Source organism: Ranitomeya variabilis, chromosome 4, assembly GCF_051348905.1.
Source record: "Ranitomeya variabilis isolate aRanVar5 chromosome 4, aRanVar5.hap1, whole genome shotgun sequence".
Classification (NCBI taxonomy): domain Eukaryota; kingdom Metazoa; phylum Chordata; class Amphibia; order Anura; family Dendrobatidae; genus Ranitomeya; species Ranitomeya variabilis.
The window spans coordinates 506,031,129-506,055,307 of NC_135235.1; positions in this window are offsets into that span (position 1 = coordinate 506,031,129).

Below are 24,179 nucleotides of genomic sequence, written 5' to 3' on the forward strand. Positions count from 1 at the left end.
CAGTCTTGCAGACTGCGCCTGTGCGGCCAGTGCGGCCACCCAGCTTGTGAATCCCAGCCCCGCAGTGTGTTATGCATTATGCACAGTGCGGGGCTGGGATTCACAAGCTGGGTTGCCGCACAGGCGCAGTCTCCAAGACTGCATGTGAGGTCAGATGGCCAGAGCTCACTGCGCCTGCCCCAGCCAGTGTTGGAGCTACTGTGAGGGCCATCATACAGTGTAGGGGCTACTATGGGGCCATTGTATAGTGTGGGGATCATCATACAGTATGAGGGCTACTGATGAGTCCAACATCAGAGTGGGGGCTGTTAAGAGAGCCATCACACACTGACAATTACCCCTCTCAGCTGGTAGATGAACCAACCAGGGGAGATAACTTGTTGGATCTGGTTCTGTCAACTAGATCAGGTTCAATTTCAGATCTACAGGTCAGGGAGCATTTGGGATGCAGTGACCATAAAATGGTAAGTTCCAATGTAATTTTCAGTCAAACATTCAAAAGGGGAAATGCAAAAACGTGGAACTTTAGGAAAGCTGATTTCAAGAAATTAAGGGAAGAGCTTAATCGGGTAGACTCGGACCATGCCATCGTAATTGGAGATACTGAACATAAATGGAGCATGTTTAAATATATACAGTTGTGCTCAAAAGTTTACATACCCCAGAAGAATTTTTTGCATTCTTGGCCTTTTTTCAGAGAATATGAATGATAACACCAAAACTTTTTATCCACTCATGGTTAGTGGGTGGGTGAAGCCATTTTTTACTAATCTACTGTGTTTTCTCTTTTTAAATCATATTGACAACCCAAACATCCAAATGACCTTGATCAAAAGTTCACATAGCCTGGTGATTTTGGCCTGATAACATGCACAGAAGTTGACACAAATGGGTTTGAATGGCTACTAAAGGTAACATCCTCACGTGTGACCTGTTTGCCTGTAATCAGTGTGTGTGTGTATAAGAGCTGAGTGAGTTTCTGGGATCCAGACAGACTCTTGCATCTTTCATCCAGCTACTGAAGTTTCTGGATAGTGAGTCATGGGGAAAGCAAAAGAATTGTCAATGGATCTATGGGAAAAAGTAGTTGAACTTTATAAAACAGGAAAGGGATACAAAAAGATATCCAAGTTAATGCCAGTCAGCAGCGTTCAAACTGTGATTAACAAATGGAAAATCAGGGGATCTGTAAAAACAAAACCACAGTCAGGTAGACCAACAAAAATGTTGCCCACAACCGCCAGGAAAATTGTTTGAGATGCAGAGAAAAACCCACAAATAACATCAGTTGAAATACTGGACTCTCTGAAAACCAGCAGTGTGGCTGTTTCAAGATGCACAATAAGGAGGCACTTAAAGAAAAATGGGCTGCATGGTCGAGTTGCCAAAAAGAAAGCCATTACTGCGCAAATGCCATAAAGTATCTCACCTACAATACGCAAAACAGCACAGAGACAAGTCTCAAAACTTCTGGAACAAGATAATTTGGAGTGATGAGACCAAAATTTAACTTTTTGGCCTCAACCATAAATGTTACATTTAGAGAAAGGTCAACAAGGCCTATGATAAAGGGAACAAAGTGAGCTACAAAGGCACAGGAAACTTGCTCAAAGTTGAACGAAGATGAATGCAGCTCGTTATCAGCAAATTCTGGAGGCAAATTTGCAATTATCAGCCCGGAAGCTAAGCATGGGACGTACGTGGATGTTCCAACTTGACAATGATCCAAAACACAAGGCCAAGTCGACCTGTCATTGGCTACAGCAGAACAAAGTGAAGGTTCTAGAGTGGCCATCTCAGTCTCCTGACCTCAATATCATTGAGCCACTCTGGGGATATATCAAGCGCGCAGTTCATGCTAGACAGTCCAGGAATTTACAGGAGCTGGAGGCTTTTTGCCAAGAAGAATGGCCAGCTTTACCACCGAGAAAATAAAAAACCTCAACCACAATTACCACAAAAGACTTCAAGCTGTCATCGATGTTAGAGGGGGCAATATATGGTATTAAGAAATGGGGATATGTGAACTTTTGATCAGGGTCATTTAGATGTTTTGGGTTGTCATTATGATTTAAAAAGGAAAAAGAGTAGCTTGACAATAAATGACTTCACCCAACCACTAACCATCAGTGGAGAGAAAATGTTGGTGTTATTATTCATATTCTCTGAAAAAAGGCCAAGAAAGCAAAAATTTTGCTGGGGTACGTAAGCTTTTGAGCACAACTGTACTACTAGAATCCTGTAGAAAACATGTACTTTCTGGTAATAAGATGACAAGGACTAAAAAGAAACCATTATGGATAAATAACACAGTAAAAAGTTTAATAAGATCAAAACAAAGGGCATCCAAAATTGTGAAGGCTGAGAATATAGAAATAGCATTTCAGGAGTATAAAGATCTAAAGAATTATAAAAAAATAAATCAAGCTAGCAAAGTTATCTACAGAGTAACAAATTGCCAGCAACATTAAAATAAATCCGCAAACATTTTATAAATACATCAATACCAAAAAGAAAAAAAAGATGGTATTGGTCCCTTAATAGACAATAATAACAAGATAATTTTAGAGGACAAAAAAAGGCAGAAATATTAAACAAGCACTTCTCTTGCGTGTTCATCAATATTTTTATTTGCTATTTTTAGGCTGGGGGCTAATATCCATGGCCCCTTACTAGCCTGAGAATACCAGCCCCCAGCTGTCTGATTTACCTTGGCTGGTTGTTAAAAATGGGGGCCGCAACGCTTTTTAAAATTATTTAGTTAAATAAAGAAAACGGCATGGGGACTCTACACAGCCCCACAGACACCGCAACAATGGCCACCACACAGCACCAACACCAGGTGAATAGATGTAAGAAAATTAAGAACCTCATGTTAAGTTTTGTAAATTTTTGCATAGTGGCATTGAATAAAACGTATGATTTTAGGATGTACAGTCCATGTCTTTTTATCTACAGTTCTGGCATTTGTATTACTGACCCGTTTTATTTTGTTTTACATGGACAAGCACTCTTCCCATTTGACCAAGGTGTTTTTAAATTCAAAGACTGTGAGAGGGGTTATGCCTATTTTTGCTCTCAGTTCACAGTCTGAGAGCTTGTGCAAGTTGAGTTTTTTGCATCAAGTGGGGACATCATAAATTGTAGGGCACCCTCACTCAGTGTGGGGGCTACTGTGTTGGGCCCTCACACAATGTGAGGGCTAATGTGGTTGGCCCTCATACAGTCTGGGGCCATTATACAGTGTGGGAAATACTGTGGGGGTCTTAGACAGTGTGGGGGCCATTACACAATGTGGTGTATAAAGTAGTGGCCATTATAAAGTTTGTGGGCTTCTGTGGGGGCCATAAACAGTGTGGGGGCTACTGTTAAGGGACACATAAATCATAGCCCCTTATCAGGAGCATAGCTGCTGTGGGGCAAAGGGAGGCCACCCAAAGTGAAAACCACCACTCATAACCGTATCTGCATGCACAGTGTGCCTACACAGTTAAACTGTGTGGTAGAGCAGAGAGATACCACTCTCCATTCTGTAGATCACAGGTTGCTGTAAGTCTGCATCCTACATAAAGGCAGTGTGATGCACTGGACAAGGTGGGGATGGAGCAGCATGATGACTGCATCAGTAACAGCATGGTAATCTGCTGAGGTTTCCCATGGTGCACCTCTGTCGTTGTAAATGTGGTTACCTGATTAAGGAACAACTCAGATGCTTCGTCCCACCACCCCTCCAAGAGCTGAACCCCTAGCAACGCTTCTACCACCCATTCAGCGATTATTTTGGAGGGAGAGCTTCCCTTGACTATGACCCAACTCTGCTAAGTGGTGTCATCTGTCTTTTTTTTTAGCTTTGTGCAGCTACAGAGCACCCACACCCCTCATTTTCTATCTCACATGCATTTTGAAAATCTCCTCCAGCTTGCGTATTTTGGAATGTACCTTTAAAATTATGACTCCCCCTTCAGTAACCCAAAACTTGGTGTTCTGATTATTATTTATATGTGCTATGTCGGTATGGTCCCAGGTGTCTTATTTTAGCCCTGCTGCACTGTATTCAACTCTAGTGAAAGCATTGTTTGCGGTCAGTGACACATGCTTAACACTATAATGAAAGCTTTTGTGGTTTTGTTCCATTATATTTTTCTTCTTTGTTTTAAATAGACTTACAAGCCTCCAATTTTATATTCTGGGCTGAAAAGATAAAAATAACTTTTATTTATGCATAGGTCGCCACGTCTGTTCTCTAAAATGGACGCACAGCTATGCACTGTTATTTAAGGTTTTGCATTATTTAACTATTAGTAGGATTTTCAAGACTGGGAAAAATTTTCAGCCAACAGCTTGCCAAATCTTAATGGTGTGTAACTTTATCACTAGTTTTAGACAGTAAACTGAAATACTGTTGCTCAATACCAAATAATATTTCCATATAACCTCCTCACAATGCATCCCTTCAGTGCTTAAATAATACCTTTATACAGTGTTCAAATAATATTACCACATATTGCACACGTAACCCTGGTCATCCATACAATCCCAAATAATACTTTCAAATGATGCCTCACACACTATAGCCATTCAGTGCTTAAATAAAATTACCTCCATGAAATAAAAGGGAACCTGTCACATGAAAAAATGATATTAACCTGCAGATATGCGATTAATCTGCAGAGTAATAGCATTGTCAACCTGCCCACCGCCGACACTGAGAGCCTTTCTCCCGTGAGGAAATTAACTTTATTCCTCCTGGTAGCATACGTGTTTAAGTAACAGGAGTGACGCCTATGCGGATTCAGTCACCGCTCTGTTTACAGAGAGTGGCGGCTGAAACCGCACCCCCTGCACTAATCAATGGTTGGCCCTAATAATAATCCACTGCCAGTCAGTGCCTAGGGGGCAGTTACAGCCGCCGCTCCCTATACACTGAGCAGTGACTGAAACTGTGCTGGTGCCATCCCTATGACTGAAAGAGTGAGGCAGCGGCTGCTAATTGGAATAAAGTCAATTTCCTCCAACATTTTTTCCCTTTTTCTCCCTCATCCACCTGAGTGGGGCATGGTCTTATGCTAATTTAAATTTTTGCCTTAACAGATAGTATAATAATGTGTCCACCACCCACTTTATAGCCAAGCGTTCTTTTTCTACAGTGGAATAATTCTTCTTACATGCTGACGGCTTCCTACTCAGGTAGAGCATGGGGTGCTGCTCTCTGTGTATCTCCTGAGAAAGGACTGCTCCTAATTCGACTTTTGAGTCTGTCAGGAGTACAAATACCTTTTTAAAGTCAGAGCCAGTACGGGCTACTTATATGGAGCCACTTTCAGTTCTTGATAAGTCGCCTACACCTCCGCAGTCCATTTGGCCGTAACTGATTTCTTCCCCTTAAGGAGGTCAATCAGGGGTGCGGCCATCTTGGCAAAGTTTGGGATGAATCTCCTGTAGTACCCCACGATTCCATTTCCCAGAAAGGCTCTAACTTTCTTCTTTGAGAGTGGTCTCGGCCAGTAGTGGATTGTGTCCACTTTACTGTGCTGAGATTTTGATCTCATCTGTACCTACTACATATCCTAAGTATTTGGCCTCTTCTTTCCCCATGGCACTTTTTTAGATTTATTGAAAACTCCGCCTTTGTAAGAGCATCAAACACCACCTAGACCTTTCACAGATGACTTCCCCAATCCAAGCTGAAGATTACAATATCATCCAGGTATGCCATGGTGTAATTCTTATGGGGTGCAAGGACCATGTCTATGCCCCTCTGGAAGGTGGTCGGGGCTCCCTGCAGTCCAATTGGCATCAGACATATTGGAAGCATTCGTTGGGCATAGAAAAAGCCGCCTTCTCCTTGACAATAACACTTTGTTAAATCCAAGGTGGCTATGTACCTTGCCGACTCAAGTCTCTCGATCAGCTTATGTCAGGACTCTGAACATTTTGATTACCTTTTGTGCATTACTGCCCTTTTCCAAGATGGCGTCTTTGGTCTCATGTGCACTGTGTCTTCCTGCTATATAACTCCACCCCAGCCTTTAGTCTGTGCTAGAGTATTCTGCCTTGTATCCAGCTCCACCCTGGCGACTCCCTGGCTTTGCACCTGCACCTGCTCCTGTGAACCTGTGTGGAGATCCTGCTACTCAGCTCTGAGTTTCTGCTGCATACATCGGTTTCCAGTAATCCTCCATCTGGCTGCTTGTGTTTGTTTACATCTGCATTTGCTGGACATGTAAGCTGTTGCTGCTCTGCTTAAACCTGAGACTTTTGCCCAGGCCTCCCTGGTTGTGCTAAGATATTAATTGAACTGCCTTATAAGCATATCTATCTGTGTTTGGACTACCAATGACTTATTCGTGTCAAGTATCCTCAAGAATAATTGTGCTTCCTAGACTTTCTGCGTGATTGCACTTTCCTCTGAAGTTTCCTATAGACTGTTAAGCTGCGTTTATATTTACACCAAGTGTTGTGGACTTGAGATTCTCTCTGCACCTGTTTGAATCACTGTGTGATAATATAGACTTTACCACTTATAAAACTGTGTCCTGTAGTTGTCTTGTTCCATGCAGAGTCTCCTGAGTTATCCCTTATAATCATTACAGCTTATCAACACATGGCATCGGATATGCGTCATACTTGGAGACTTCATTCAGCTTTCTATAATCATTACAGAACCTCCATTTGTCATTGAGTTTTGGAACCTGGACAATCTAGCTAGACCACCATGTACTCCAAGCTTACATCACAGATGACAACCACCTCTGGGATACATACCTCCCATCAACAATATGTCCACTAGCCACCTTAAAATACATAGTGGGGAAAAAAAGTATTTAGTCAGCCACCAATTGTGCAAGTTCTCTGTCACAGAGTTACTGTGACACAGCAGTGCCAGAGACCGCAGCATCTGATGGCTCCTGCTTCGCAGCTGAGAAGAAGCGCTTCTCCGGTGTATTAAATGTGTTTTTCTTTCAGCAGGACACGGGTTAATCGGCCATGTGGAAGTCCCTGCATTCAGCTGAGCTCGGTTAGCCACTCCTCTCTCCTATAAAAGCTAGGCCTTCTGGCCAGATCCTTGTCTGAGTTAGTACTTGCTAGATAGACTTGGAGAGTGAGGGGCCGGTGTCTGGAGAGCTGGAGGAGTTTATTGTGTGAATGTTGCTTGGTTTGTATTATTGGAAATTCCTCATCCTTACCTTATTCTCCTCCTTCACACCCTGGTGAATATGTCTGTTATTTGTAAAAGTATATGTTAGGGCTGGCGGAACGCACCAAATAATTATAAAGATGGAATAAGGTGCGTTCGCAGCCCGAGGTCCACCGTGCAGAGATGATACCTGCTGCTAGGTAATGGCGGACAGTAAATGGCGGTATAATGAAAACACACACAGACTCACAGGGCCGCATTACCGCAGAGGAAACGCAAGTATAGAGTCACAGAACTCTGCACCTAGACACGGGGTTAGAGTCCCTCTAGACCACTTGTGTTCATCACCGCAACTGCGGTGCCAGGAAAAAATAAATACAAACTAGATTTAGCGCACTGGGTGCGTGCAGCGCTGCTCTGATGGATACCACTAATTGCCCTAACTAGGGACAGGTAAGCGCACTGGTTGCACACGGTGCCACACTGGCTAAGGCCGCTTTCACATTTGCGGTTGTGTCCGCAGCGTTTCTTCCGCAAATATCTGCATGCGTTGTGTATTCCTATCTTTAACATTATCGACGCATGCGTTTTTCTATGTTCGCGTTTTGCCGCGTTTGACGACGCATGCGTCGTCTGGCCGTCTGCGTCTTGGCGCGGAAATGCAACATGTAGTAATTTTTAGAGGCATCATTTTGCCGCCTGGAAACGTATGCGGCTGATTGCGCAAGGTTTGCGCCCAAAAAACGCATTGTAGTCTATGTAAACGCATGCGTTTTTCAGTACATGCGTTTGCTTGCGTTTGCCGACGCATGCGTCTCAATTGAGAAAAACATGTCTAGACACTGATAAGCCACCCCCCACATACAAGGTGATAAAGGGAGGGTGTGGACAGTTGCAGGTCACTACTCATCAGACTGCCTTGCAGACGAGACGCCCCACAGCCCCTTGGATCAGCAAACAAGCCTCAGAACTATGTGAGTATATCCTATCCAATGCATTTCTTTTCTATAATCTGTGTCTATGTGCCCTAATTTCTGTCATTCCTTTCTTTCTGCACACATCAGAATGTCTTCTTCTTCTGATGAGGAAACGCCTGGGCCTGCACAAGGGGAACATGTCAGCGAAGTGAGTATTCACCTCCTCAGATTGTATTCACTGTCACATCTACACATATGACAATGTATATTTTCCCTTTTTCAGACCACTTCTTCTACAGCGGAAGAGACTGGGCAGGAGACTGGGCAGGAGCAGCGTAGTCACGGCCGGGCAAGACGGCGGCATCGTGTAAGTATAGCTGGCTGAATGTGTATTGTATCCTCACTTTATAATTCTTGAATCTTCATTTCTTTCTACTTCTCTCTTTCTTTCCCTTTTGCTTCAGCACCAGTGTTTTTTTTTACTTCAATATTCATGCCATTCCTCTGATTCTGTTTTCTGTCTTCCGTATGTGAACGCCTCCTATATTAATGTACTTTTTGTTGTTAGGTTCCAGAGGAGGATGAGGACCTAATTGAGAATGAACACCTCATCTCCCTGGTTCACGAGCGAGTCGCATTGTGGGACACCCGGGATCCACTGCACGCCAACAATGTGACGATCCGGAGGCTTTGGAATGAGGTGGCCGCAGCGTTGTGGGATGGCTGGGCCAATGCCCCGGCTCGGGTCCGTTCTGCATTTGGTAAGTATCGCAATGCAGTGTGATGTAGTCAATACCTTGGCCATGCTCACACAACTGTGTATGATGTGAGAAAGTCATTACTTTTTCACAGCACATACAGTTGTGTGACCATGGTCAAAAGACCATTGTCCTAACTATTATGTTTTGTTTTGCCAACAGTGTCAAAAGTGAAAACACGTTGGAGATCGATGAAGGACCGCTTCAACAAGGACCTGCGCCAAGAGAGCCGGCTTCCAAGTGGTTCTGCAGCAAGGATACGCAAATACAAGTACCACCGCATCCTTGCGTTTTTGAGACCAGTCCTTGCACGAAGAACGTAAGTATATTGGTTAAAAAAGAAAAAAAAAAGTGGTGTATAATGCAATTTTTTGTGGGTCATTATTTCAAATCAGTATTTGTAATGCAAAACCTTGAGTGATTGATAGATGCAGCAGTGGGGTACGTGTTCTTTGAATACTTTCCCTCACATAGTTCCTCTCCAGGTTTTGGCTTACCAATACTGATTTGAAATACTGATCAAATACTGAGAGTGTGACGGCAGCCTGCACAACAGATCTATACTCAGCAAGTTAGGTGTCAGAAATAATGAATTCAGGATGCCAATGGCTCCTCAATTCATTTTTCCTGACACTTGTCCTGGTGAGTATACAGGTGGCTTGTATGTCCTCTGTCGTCAATTCGTATTTCCCATCAGTATTTGTAAGCCAAAACCTTGAGTGATTGATAGATGCAGCAGTGGGGTACGTGTTCTTTGAATACTTTTCCTCACATAGTTCCTCTCCAGGTTTTGGCTTACCAATACTGATTTGAAATACTGATCAAATACTGAGAGTGTGACGGCAGCCTGCACAACAGATCTATACTCAGCAAGTTAGGTGTCAGAAATAATGAATTCAGGATGCCAATGGCTCCTCAATTCATTTTTCCTGACACTTGTCCTGGTGAGTATACAGGTGGCTTGTATGTCCTCTGTCGTCAATTCGTATTTCCCATCAGTATTTGTAAGCCAAAACCTTGAGTGATTGATAGATGCAGCAGTGGGGTACGTGTTCTTTGAATACTTTTCCTCACATAGTTCCTCTCCAGGTTTTGGCTTACCAATACTGATTTGAAATACTGATCAAATACTGAGAGTGTGACGGCAGCCTGCACAACAGATCTATACTCAGCAAGTTAGGTGTCAGAAATAATGAATTCAGGATGCCAATGGCTCCTCAATTCATTTTTCCTGACACTTGTCCTGGTGAGTATACAGGTGGCTTGTATGTCCTCTGTCGTCAATTCGTATTTCCCATCAGTATTTGTAAGCCAAAACCTTGAGTGATTGATAGATGCAGCAGTGGGGTACGTGTTCTTTGAATACTTTCCCTCACATAGTTCCTCTCCAGGTTTTGGCTTACCAATACCTTGTATAGAGATATGGCTTGTATTGCCTCCATCGTCTCTTCATAGTTTACATCAGTTTTTTTAATCCCCAAGGACTGGTCGATGCATGCAGAAGTATAGCATGTTGTTTTATGAAACTTTTATTCCTACTGTTGAACTCCTGGCTTGCAAATTCTGATGTAAAATTCACTACAAATAGTAGTGTGACCTTTCCCTATCTGAATGTGTATCTAACTGTTCAGTTATCTTTTTGTAAATGTTTTGTAATATTTTTTTTTTTTTTCCGCAGCACTTGGAGCTCCACTGTTGGCCCAGGTTCTGGAGCGGTCCTTCATCAGTCAGCCACGGACCCGTCCCAGCCATCCTCCAGCGCTGCAGCAAGTGGGCCTGCCACACAACCTGGAGACCAGGAAGCTGGTCCATCAGATGTTCCCCTTCCCCAGTCCTCTGCCTCTAGCCAATTTTTTATGGGCTCCTCCCGGCAGCAGCAGAGGGCCGCGGACAGGTCACTCATGCCCGAGTTTTTGCACTTGAGCTCGGTCTTCCATGAGGGACTCAAGGCGATGGGTGACCGACTGGATACTGCCATTAGTCATATGAGCACACGTATCCAGGAGGTAACCACAGCCCTTGCCCAAGTGAAAGCCGACCTCCAGAGGCCAGCACATCATTTTTTTAATCAGATAGAACAGGGCATGTCGGAACACCTTAGTCCTGAGCTCCAGATTACTGTTATGCAGGCCTGCAATGCTGCTTACGTGCAGGCTATGCAGCAGAGTCGGTATTTTCAGCAGACAGTGGGGGCATTTCCAACAGTGCCCACACTGTCACGCTTTACATCAATGCCGACATCTGCTGCATACCACTGCACGGCCACCTCCATTCCAAACACTTCCGGACCGTATTATAGCACCACCACCATGCCCAGTGCAGTGGGAAAGCCCACCGCCACCACCATGACAACTGCTGCTCCTGCTTGGGCCTCCTCCACTGCCACCAGCATGCTGCCGCCGCCGGACCCTGCCCTGGCGTTCTCTGGCACCACCACCAGACTGCCGTTGCCGGACCCTGCCCTGGCGTTCCCTGGCACCACCACTACCAGACTGCCGTTGCCGGACCCTGCCCTGGCGTTCTCTGGCACCACCACCAGACTGCCGTTGCCGGACCCTGCCCTGGCGTTCCCTGGCACCACTACTACCAGACTGCCGTTGCCGGACCCTGCCCTGGCGTTCCCTGGCACCACCACCAGACTGCCATTGCCGGAACCTGCCCTGGCGTTTCCTGGCACCACCACTACCAGACTGCCATTGCCGGACCCTGCCCTGGCGTTTCCTGGCACCACCACCAGACTGCCGTTGCCGGACCCTGCCCTGGCGTTCCCTGCCACCACGACAACGTGCCCGCGCAAAACAAGGAAGGGGAAAGGCAAAAAAAAAACCATAGCTATCCCTCCCCCCTCACCTCCCAATGTGTCTGTAATGTCTGGTTTGTCTCACCCTTCCAGTGTGTCTCAACCCTCTCATGTGTCTAGCCCTATCCCTGAATATCCTGACCCCAGTAGTTTCATAGCGCCTTCTCCTGCCACCCCTATGTCGGCTACAGTAAGCCAGACCTCACAACTCAACACCCCACAATATCGGCACTCAACCCCAAGCAGGCGCAGTTAAGTTTTTGGTTTGTGTGTGTTTAATAAGCCTGTGTTTTGCCCCAATAAGGTTTGGTTAATTGTGTATTTCGCCGCCGTCACCACACAGCATGCGCCAATAACAAATTATGCGTCAAACACTTTTTTGGGGGCCACCTCCAACCTCCAGTACCTACTTAGCAGAACACTGAAGCTTGGTGTGTGTTTGGTTGAGAGATATGAGGTTGCCCCCAAAAATAACACTTGTATTTTCTCCAAAAACAGTTCTTTCTGTTTACTCCGTGACTTTTGGTCGCACACAGAAGACAAAATGGTGGTAATACACAGCACAACTATACTCAACAGGTCGTGTCTTATCAGAAACATTATTTATGACCCCTGACCTGCTGATTTTGGAAATGCATTGTATTACCTCCATTTTATCTTATTGGTACATATACATATATTTCACACAAAGTGAAGGAACAATGTACGTCATACATGGCATATCTATACTCACCCGGACAAGTGTCAGGAAAAATGAATTCAAGAGCAAATAGCATCATGAATTCATTAGTTCAGACACCTGACTTGATGACTATAGATCTCTGGTGTAGGCTGCCGTCACACTGTCAGTATTCGCTCTGTATTTTACAGCACTATTTGTAAGCCTAAACCTGGAGTGGAACTATGTGAGGAAAAGTACATTAAACAGATATGCACCACTAAAAGAATTTAACTACCGCTCCTGGTTTTGGCTTACAAATACTGATGTTAAGTACTGGACAAATACTGCGACAATAACGGACATCGTCTATACCGTCTGCGGCAAATAGCTAATGGTGAACCAAGACAGGACTCACGTCAACAACCTAAGCCCAAAAACCCAAAGTGGTTTGTTAAGGAAATAGATAGGAGACATGGTGAAGAAAGTAAATCACAATTATTTTATTTGAAAAAACATTAACATTCCAAACATAAATTTGCAGACCCGAAACCAGCAGTACATTTTACACCATATTGTCCTGCCATGGCACACGTCCAATGTCAGAATCAAAAAACGCTGCAAATTGGTCCCGCATGTGGCCTACTTCAACTGTTGACCGCAGCGGGTGATGACGGTAATCAGGCAAAGGGTTTGCAACAGGTTCATCAAGTTCTATGGTGGGTCGCTCCTTAGCCAGAATGAAATTGTGGAGAACCACACAGGCTTTAACTACCTCATCCACTGTCTCCATTTTTAGATTTATTGCAGTTGCTAGAATGCGCCATTTGGACACCATAATCCCAAAGGCACACTCTACTGTTCTGCGTGCCCTGGTTAGTCTGTAGTTATAGATCCGTTTTGTGCGGTTCAAGTCCCGACTTGAATAGGGCTTCAGGAGATTTTCACTCATCTGAAAGGCCTCATCCCCAACCATTACAAATGGCAGCGGTGGGCCTTGAGTGTAGGGGAGTGGTCGTGGCTGTGGGAAATTAAAATTTTTGCCATAAACACGTCGGCCCATATCAGAGGTTTTAAAAGTCTGTGAATCGTTGCCACGGCCAAAAGCACCAATGTCCACAGCAATGAAGCGACAGTCCGCATCGGCTATTGCCATAAGAACTACTGAAAAATATTTTTTGTAGTTGAAGAACTGTGATCCCGTTCTGGCTGGTTTGGTAATCCGGATGTGCTTCCCATCCACCGCACCCAAACAGTTGGGAAAATCACAAACAGTCCAAAATTTGTCAGCAATTTCTTTCCACATGTCCTCCGTGGGTATGGGTATAAATTCCTCACGGAGAATGGTCCATAAAGCCCGGCAGGTTTCAAAAACAATTCCGGACAGCGTGGAAATCCCAAGGCGGTACTGGAAATGAAGGGATGACAAGCTCTCTCCAGTTGCAAGAAATCTGTAGTAAGAATAAATAATTTACAAAATAGGCAAAAAAACATCAGACCTGCAAAAAATTTTGGTTAGCTTTTGTTTAGAATTATTACGTACCTTAAGGTAACCAGGAGACGTTCCGCTGGTGGAATGGCTCTACGGAGCTGTGTGTCCTGTCTCCGGATGGCTCCTTGGACACGATCAAGCAAATCCCGGAAAGAGTCTTGTGACATCCTGGTATATTCCGGGAATTTTTCTGGGTTCTCATTGAGCTCACCATACAGGGTGTGATATGCACCACGGCTCTCACGCAGTTCTACAATGGGGTGTTGCCAAAACCGCCTACGCCTTGTCCTTCTCTGTCTTTCCCGGTTTCGGTGTTGCTCCCAAGCAAACGCACATGCCAGAAAAATCTTGATGCTCAGATCCAGTTTAAAGTAATAGCTATCCATGTGAAGATCCATCTTCTCACAGGACACAGGAGCAAAATCTGAAGATTTCAGCTGTCCTAGGGTCTATATATAGATTTCACATAATACACGCCCTCTGTAGTCCCATTGGCTGGTTCTTGCATCTAGAATTTTTCTCTGGTAAATTTTTGCGACATGCGCACAAAAAACGCAAACGCATAGAAAACGCAAGCAAAAGCATGTAAACGCTGCGTTTTAATGACGCATGCGGTAACCGTAAGCGTTTTAAAAACGCTGCGTTTACACGCGTTTTCATGCGTTTTTCGTGTCCTTGCGTCTGCGGATTAAACGCTGCAGATTAAAACGCTAATGTGAAAGTAGCCTAACGCTGCTGATAGACGCTATTAGATTGTGCCTGGTGCTGGATGGCACTAACTGGCACTAGACAGCTCCAACATTCACGAGCATTCATCAACACTAGGGATGGGTATGATTTGGAGCATTCACCAGAACAGGCATACATCCACACACACACAATAACTGATTTATACTAGCGCATGGCCGTATGGCCATGCGAACCTTTTATAGCAGAAATTCTCCAGGACCTTCCTAGTGATCCAATAGGAGCTGCTACAGGACCTGAGCATGTGACCCCCGACCTCCAATGAGAGGTCGTCCCTTGGGCATGCTCAGAAGAAGAAAAGCAGGACTTAATCCCAGGAGTGCCTGCTTGCCGCTGATCAGTACTGGTTACGATGGCTGAGCCTGGAAGGACAGCAGTAACCAGCCGCACAGTATTAGCATCAGCCAGACGCTGGGACCGCACAGTATTAGCTTGAGCCAGACGCTGGGACCGACATCTCTGCTAAGCAGGCTCCACTGTGGCTGGAGGAGAATGGGAGACCGCAGCAGAAATGGTTTGAGATTCCCTCTGTGCAGCAGCAGGAACTCGACACCTAACAGTATATTTGTGTGAGTGAAATTTTCTTTTACCCTTGTCTCTGTTTCCCTGTTTGTCAGGTTCATGTACTGTGGTGCACGGTAGTGCTTCTCTTCCCCAGGTGGGGGTAGGGGACAGATGCAGGGCTGAAGCTAGAAGACAGGGCAAGGGCGGAGGCCCCAGCATCCTCGCCATTTGAGGTATCCCAAGGAACAGGGCAAGCTAGGACACCCCCTAGTACTAGGGCCAGGAAAGGTGCCCCTGGTCCCAGTTTATTCGCCAGTCCTATCGTGACATTCTCCCACTTAAAAAAGTGAGAGAGGCCTGTTATTGACATCACAGGTAGACCACAACTGTGGTGTGGGGCAAAATGAGAAAACAAATCCAGAAAATCACCTTGTCTGATTTGGCAAGATTTATTTTGCAAATTATGGTGGAAAATACGTATTTGGTCATTAACAAAAGTTAATCTCAATATTTTGTTATATATCTTTTTGGCGGCAATAACAGAGGTTTCTGTAGGTCTTCACAAGGTTAGCACACACTGTTGGTGGTATGTTGGTCCATTCCTCCATGCAGATCTCCTCTAGAGCAGTGACGTTTTGGGTCTGTTGCTGGGCAACATGGACTTTCAACTCCCTCCAAAGGTTTTCTATGGGGTTGAGATCTGGAGACTGGCTAGGCCACTCCAGGACCTTCATATGCTTCTTACGAAGCCACTCGTTTGTTGCCCTGGCGGTGTGCTTGGGATCATTATCATGCTGAAAGACCCATCCACGTTTCATCTTCAGTGCCCCTGCTGATTGAAGGAGGTTTGCACTCAAAATCAAATTATGTCAATTACAGGACTCTCTCATCTTTTTAAGTGGCAGAACTTGCACAATTTGTGCCTGAGTAAATTCTTTTCTCCCCACTGTATATATGTACAGTGAAGAGCAAAAGGGTAACAATATTTTGAATTTTTGATGTGGAGTGGTGTTGTGAATTCCGCTCTTGGGCTCCCTCCGGTGGTTGTAAGTGGCATTTTTGCGAGTTCTGCTCTTGGGCTCCCTCTGTTGGTTTTAAGTGGTACTGCTGCTCCTTGGATTTAGTAGTCAGCAGCTGCTTCCACTGATTGTCTTTCTGGCTCGACTATTTAGCCTGGTTCTATTCTTCAGCCTGTGCCAGTTGTCAATGGTCCCTGGTTGGATTCACATCTCTGCTTGGATTTCCCTGATATTCTGACCAGTTCAGCAAAGATAAGTCCTTGCTTTGTTCTTTTGCAGTCCACTTGTTGTGGACTTAATCTTTCTGCACTTTCTATGTTTTTTCTAGTCCAGCTTGTCAGTATGGATTTATTCAGTTAAGCTGGAAGCTCTGGGAAGCAGATTTACCCTCCACACCTTTAGTCAGGTGTGGAGATTTTTGTAAACTCTGTGGTGGATTTTTCTAGTTTTTAATACTGACCGCACAGTATTCTTTCCTGTTCTATTTATCTAGTTAGACTGGCCTCCTTTGCTACATCCTGGTTTCATTCTGCGTATGTCATTTCCCTCTCCACTCACAGTCAATATTTGTGGGGGGCTGTCCTATCCTTTGGGGATTTTCTCTGAGGCAAGATAGCTTTCCTGTTTCTATCTTTAGGGGTAGTTAGTCCTCCGGCTGTGACGAGGTGTCTAGGGAGTGACAGGAACATCCCACGGCTACTTCTAGTGTTGTGTTAAGCTCAGGAACTGCGGTCAGTACAGGTACCACCTCCTCCAGAGCACGTCCCATGTTGCTCCTAAACCACCAGCTCATAACAGTGTGGCCCCCAAACGCAGGGCAGCGGGGTACTCGGTACCGGGTCTCTCTCTCGGTTCTGGGGATGTCACGGTGGCCTGACCCGGTCCGTGGCCCTGCTAAGGGGCGCCCAATTAAAGATGTAGATGACGGTGTAGGTTGCAGTAAATAATGAGGACAAAAATAGGAGAACCCGGAGCATAATATATAAAAGATTACTTTATTGATAAAAAAAATTAAAAAGGACAATAATCAGTAATATACAAGGTGCAGAATTAACCCATGACTAGCATAGATGGAGAGGGGGGAGCCCACCCCTCTGAAATCCCCATGCTGCACAGTAACCCAGGGAGGGGGATAAATAGAAAACCCCTTCCACGCAGTGTGATCTTATAATGGTAAGCCGATCATTAGCAAGGTGCCAAATCTAAACATCAAATTATTAACATCACAGGTCAACCTAAATCAGCTTACCAAGTCAAGGGGGAGACAGAGGAGAGGGGATCCTGCCAGAGTAACGTCCCCTCTGGCAGGATCCCCTCTCCTTTTGTCCTTTTTAAATTTTTGTATCAATAAAGTAATCTTTTATATATTATGCTCCGGGTTCTCCTATTTTTGTTCAGATGTTATGGAGCAAATTGATGGGTCTGGTTGTATATAACACACTTGTGTTTGTCCCAGACCACTAAGATGACCTTGGGATTTGTAATATTATAAATAATGAGGACACAGGGTTGCAGTCTCTTTACCTCTTTACTGAAGGCTTCGGCATCCACAATCCAGAGCACTGTTAACAGGGCTGGCTGAGACCGGCCGGTCCAAAGGCACATCCAGAGTTCCCTTTGCGGGTGGAAATCAGTAGCCTACCTACTAGCGCCTGGGTTTTGTAGTACTTCCCTGCTGAGCATCACGGGATAGTCCTCACAACTGTTGTGTATGTTTCTGTTCTTTCTCTCTCTCCGTCCCCCAGATGATATGGATAGGACGCACCCGTACGACGGGGTAGGCCTGGAGTTATTTTATAGGGACCCTAGAGACGCCCCTCTCCCACAATTGCCTCCGTTGTCTTCATTAGGTGTAAAAGGTGAGACAGCCAACCTAAAGTTAACTGTCCTGCCGTTGGTTCAAAGTAATGCGTAGAGTCTGTTACTTTCTCGGCGTTCCGGCCACTGGCTACGCGCCTCAGTAGGATGTTGCCGATCTCGGGGCACGACTCCTACTGGTTCTATCGCCTTTGTGCTGTGATCTCGTTTCTTACTTCTCCACAATATACTTCGCTTCATGTCCTTTCTTAAGATGCCGCCACAATGAGGTGCAGGCACGGCTCCGTAACGATCTGTCCTTTCGCTAGGCCACTGTCAGGATCCCACCCCTGACAGGGACCCCCCTGAATCTTCCCAAGCAACGCTCTCCTCTCACTAGATGTTACCTGGGCAAAACCCAGTCAGCTTCTCCCTAACTTCCTATCCAACCCCCAGTTTTACCAAAGTGTGAGGAGTGCCCTAATATATAGGACCTTTTGCTCCCCCTGGCGGCCGGAGTGTGAAGTGTAATGTGTGACTGTGATACCTGGTCAGGTGAACTCGTTTAGTGCAATCAGACGTAACATCGCTCCCCTTAGTGGCAGAGCGACATTACTGCAATGACCAGGACTCTGGGGAGCTGCAGATGTTCATACTCCATATCTCATTATCCACTTCTGCTTTGAACTTGAAACTGCCATCATTTTAGAAACAATAATCTTGGATATCTCATACTTAAATTTGATTTGCAACTATTTAGCATATGATTAGTTATGCAGATTCTTGTCATTTCTTTATCAAATTTCTTTGATAAGACTTGTGCTTATTTATGAAAAAAAATGGAAATTTGGCAAAAATTTTGAAAATTTTGCAATTTTCAAACTTTTAATTTTTGTGCCCTTAAATCACAGTTATGTCACACAAAATAGTTAATAAATAACATTTCCCACATGTCTACTTTACATCAGCACAATTTTGGAAACATTTTTTTTGTTAGGAAGTTATAAGGGTTTAATTTGACCAGCGATTTTTAATTTTTACAACAAAATTTACAAAACCATTTTTTTAGGGACTGCATCACATTTGAAGTAATTTTGAAGGGTCTATATGACAGAAAATATCCAAAAGTGACACCTTTTTGAAAACTGCTTCCCTCAAGATGCTCAAAACTGCAATCAAGAAGTGTATTAACCCTTCAGGTGCTTCATGAGAACTAAAGCAATGTGGAAGGAAAAAATTAACATTTTACTTTCTTCACAAAAATTTTTACTTTAGACCAAAACTTTTTTTTTATTTTCACAAGAGTATCAGGAGAAAATGGACCACAAAATTTGTTGTGCAATTTCTCCTGAATACACCATTACCCCATATGTGGGGGAAATCCACTGTTTGGGTGCATGGCAGGGCTCAGAAGGAAGGGAGCACTGCATGACTTTTTGCAAAATTGGCTGGAACTGATAACAAAGCACCATGTCGCGTTTGGAGACCCCCTGATGTGCCTAAACAGTGATAAAACCCCAATTCTAACTCCAACCCTAACATAACCCTAAACTCAACATTAACCCCAACACACCCCTAACCCCAACCCTAACCACAACCGTAACTCCAACACAACCATAATCCCAACACAACCCCAACCACAACCTTAATCCTAACACAACCCTAACCCCAGCACTAACCCCAACCCTAACCCTAATCCAACCCTAACCCCAGCTCTGACCCCAACATTAACCCTAACACAACCCTAACCCCAGCTCTAACTTCAACCCTAACGGCAAAGAAAGGAAAAAAATACATTTTTATTTTATTATTTTTATCTATCTAAGGGGGAAGGGGGTTTGATTTACTATTTTTTTTTTGTTTTGATCACTGTGATAGGGTTTATCACAGTGATCAAAATTAACCAATAGTAAAAATTCCTATTGTTGCCGGGTACCAGCCAGCAGATCTCGGTGGGCGCACTGCGCATGCACCCACAATTTTATTTCAGGAAGATGACGTGGACGGCTGGGGGATAGAGCAGGAGGATCTGGAAATGGCGGAGGTACTGGGAGGGCTCAAAGGGAACCCATTTCTCTCTCCTCTGGTATGCTAGATCACATCAGAGGAGAGAGAAATGAACGGAAAATCGGATTTTTTTGTGATCGCCGTTATTAAGTGAATAACAGCGATTACGTTACAGGGGATGCTAAAAATTGACCCAAATCATGTTCTCTGGGGTCTCAGCTAGCCCCGGTAGCCGAGACCCCAGAGACTTTCTGACGCTTGGGGGTACTATACACTTATTTCTCTGTGCCATTAAAGAACGGCGCTGAGGAATAAGCCTCCTTAGCTGACGCTGTTAAAAGGCGTCATTAAGGGGTTACATGACCAGTCATTCATTTCCTCTGTTCCTAAGAAATTAGTGGTTAAACTGAAATGCAAATGGTTATTGTAGATCTGAAGCCTTAGTCATTACACCTCAGCTCCTCCTATTTGACTGACGGCTCACACAGCATAGAGGCTCTTAATCAAGCAGGAGGGGACAGCATTGGGAATAAAGCTGGAGTGACAAAGGCTTGAGATCTACAGCCTCATTTGCATAACAATTCAAACACCGATTTCCCAGTAACGGAGGTATGGACTGGTTATGTAAAGAGCTACACATGCATATAAATATATATATTTTTTTTTTTTGTGGGGGGTGGGGGGTGAAATCCTGCCTAAAGATTCCCTGCAAATAATAAAAGAGAATGTGCTATGAACTAGAATAATTTATTTTTATCTATTGCTGGCAATAAATTGATAAATATGAGAACACAAAATAATTAAGTATTTAATAAGTAATCAGTAAAAATTATATTTCTTTAAAAAATAATCTTGTAGAAAATAACGGAAGATATACAGATGTGTTTATCTTTCTGCATTGTTTTCCTTATGGCGAGCTCATAATTCTTCATCTTAGAAGAAAAAATAAATAAATTATCTATATGTGTCTAATGTGTTTTACCATGATGCCAAATGTAATGTAATGAACCTACAATGTAATATATAATTACAATCTATCTAATATAATGATACACACTTTCAACATTAATTAAACATTTCAGCTCCCTGCAGTCTTCTTAAGGTCAAATCAGTTTCCCTGCTGAGCTGTCTTTGTAAGATAAATTTGAATAAGTCAGCGAATCACACGTATCTGAGCATGAAATTAATGTGATCTCAGTCATTATGAACACACTAAGAAAAAAATGAAAAATTAAGATACAATGATGCAAGAACAGTTGACAGTTTGAATGGTATTAATGTGGAATGTAGGGTAAATGATCATCATGAAATATGCTGTATACATACAGTCTTTATTGCAATACGAATTAAGTATTGAGATTACTGGGCTAAAATGGTTACATCCTTTAGCTGACATAGATGGTCATGCTCAAATTAAAGTATACCCAAAGTGTGGTGCCTCATGGGTGCTAAATACAAACAAGTCATTACTATTCGTTATTAGTCATTTCACAATTTTTCTCAATTTTAAAGCCCTAGTGTCATTGGAATCCAGTAAAGATGCCACTAATGGGCAGTTATATCATGAAAAGAAATGTGTTTTAAAAAGATTAACTGTCTCCCCCTCACCACAACTATCTTTGGCCGCCCACAACTTATTGTTTTGAATGTTTGTAATGATGTGTCCATTGGGATATCCATTGATCATGATAAACTGTGATATCAGGTTCTGTGGATTGGACAATAGAGTGGCTTCCAGACATGTTGGTGCTGTGACGCTAGTCACTACTCATGAACAAGCTGTGAGGATGGGTAGTCAAGAGGTCTGAGGTCAGATACCAAGAGGGTTCATCATAAACAAAGGGGTAAGACAAAGGTGTAGTGAGGTCACAGTCCAATGTCAGAATTGAAGGAAGTTAGCAGATGAAGCAAAAAGAGCAAGGCAAACGGATGGTCAATGTCAAAGACCACGGTCAGACAACATAGATCAAAAACAGAAACACAGTACAGAGCTAGTGCACACCACTTGAGCTAAGCTACCTCTGGCACTTATTTGAGGCAGAAAGCCAGCTAAATAGCCAAGTAATCACTTGAATAGCAGACACATGGAGATGCCCGACACATCCTGGCCCTGATTGTATGGCTCAACTCTTACTCAACACACTGACAGCTCAGCATGCCCCTATCCTAAATTGGATGGAATCTTAACAGGTGCTACCAAATCACAGACACAATGCTGTATACATACCAAACTCTCCCAAATGCCAACTTTTAGGCACGATTTTGCTAAGCTCTGTCCTTTTTGTGGTCATTGAAGTATTTGTATAGAACATCTGAGCGTGTCAGACAAAGGCAATAATCATCACCCATGATAGATAAAATATCCGTAGAATATGCCTTTAGTGTCAGAGGGGAGTAGCGGCTGTGACCCTCCATCTACTAAGAAGAGCAGCTTTTTATCGCCGGGCTTCTATAATGCTGCCACTTTATCTCCAGTTACCTTTCTCATGCTGTCCTGAAGGCAGCAAGGATAGCTCTAGATTTTAAAGGGCCAACCACACATTTCTCTGTAAGAAAAAAATATCATTGTGGTCTAGTGATTGGTACCTTGCGTTTTTAATGTTTGTAGCAATATTGGAGTTCATGTATTTATTAGTCGCAGTGATGCATCGTGCATGTATACTGTAGGTGTGTATAATGGAGCATTTTTGCATCTGTGCATTAGTTTAATACTAAAGGTGTGAAAACCCCAATTTTTCTTTTTTGTGTAGTACATATCAGGGGGTGCGACCCCTCCAGGACTCAGTATCCTTATCCACATACATATCCCATACAAAGTTTTAACTGCAAGCTATGCCTGGTTTCCTTTTTACTCCCCATTCAGATGAGGCTGGGTTGGCACATAGAGAGGTATGACATATAGTGGTTAGGGACCATCCATATTTAATAATAATAATAATAATAATAATTTTATTTCTATAGCGCCAACATATTCCGCAGCGCTTTACAATTATAGACGGGTCTTGTACAGACATTAGACATTACAGCATAACAATAAACACAGTTCAAAACAGATACCAAGAGAAGTGAGGGCCCTGCTCACAAGCTTACAAACTATGAGCAAAAGGGGAGACACGAAAGGTGGATGGTAACAATTTCTTTCATTGCTCTGACCAACCATAGTGTAAGAAATTGGGTTTTCATGTAATGCTGCATGAACCGTTTATCAGCCTAAATATGTACAGTACAGACACAGAGGGCTATTAACTGCATAAAGTGTATGAGAACATGATGCGAGGAACCTGGTTATGGTAAAAATATTGACTAGGCAACACAGGGATAGTTAGATTAATGTGTTGAGGCGGTAGGCCAGTCTGAAGAAATGTGTTTTTTGGGCACGTTTAGGTACACCTTGATGTGGTGGGATGGCTTTTGCACTCTTTGATTAAAAATTGCTATGTACCTTATGTTTTTACAGTTTGCAGTAATATTAGAGTCCATGTTTTCATTATTCATAGTGTGCTGACGCCTCATGTTTGTCTATTATTTTTAGCAAGGTGTTCTCTTTATACCCTTCATTACATATCACTGACCTCATCTGTCGGGAAGAAGGGATTGCCTTATAAGTAAACACAAGGCTTTCACCTTCTGCATTTCATTAGAAGAGAAGATGTAATCTGCGTTGAAATGAACTATGAAATAAGCATACTAATAAACTGGATCCGCCCAGGGAACAGATTACGATGTCAGTGACACAATTCTGAATGAGATCATCCTGGAATAGGAACAACAAATAATCTAAAGATAGGCCGTGATACAGACATACACCCTATAGTATAGGGGAAGTATGTCCCTCATCATTTCTATTACATAGACTTTCTTTACTGGAAAAGTACAATGAGGTCAGTTGTTAAATAAATTAATTATTAAGCTGGCTGACGGTAAATAAAGAGGTAGCCATGTAATTTTTGGGGTCAAGTCTATGAAAGCTAGGAAACAAAGTAAATCTTTGTGCGTGGAGAGGTTCAAGTTGTACTGCGTTTTTTTGGGGTTTTTGTTTTCAATTTCCAAGATTTTCTTTATTTAATAGCTGCTTGTGGAGCAGCAAGTTCAGTGCTCAGTCAGTGATCCGTCGGTGCTCAGTCGGTGATGCATACTCTTTCATACTCTACAATGCTCTTACCTGTATGTCTTTGTTTCCTTCCTTTCCTTCTCTTAAACTAATAATTTCTTTAATAAAATGAACACTAACCAACTCTAACCCACCTCTTCAACCTATCACTAACAACTGGTGTTTTCCCCTCAAGCTTTAAACATGCCTCAATCACACCTAACCTTGTCAATGTCTGGACTAGATTTTCAA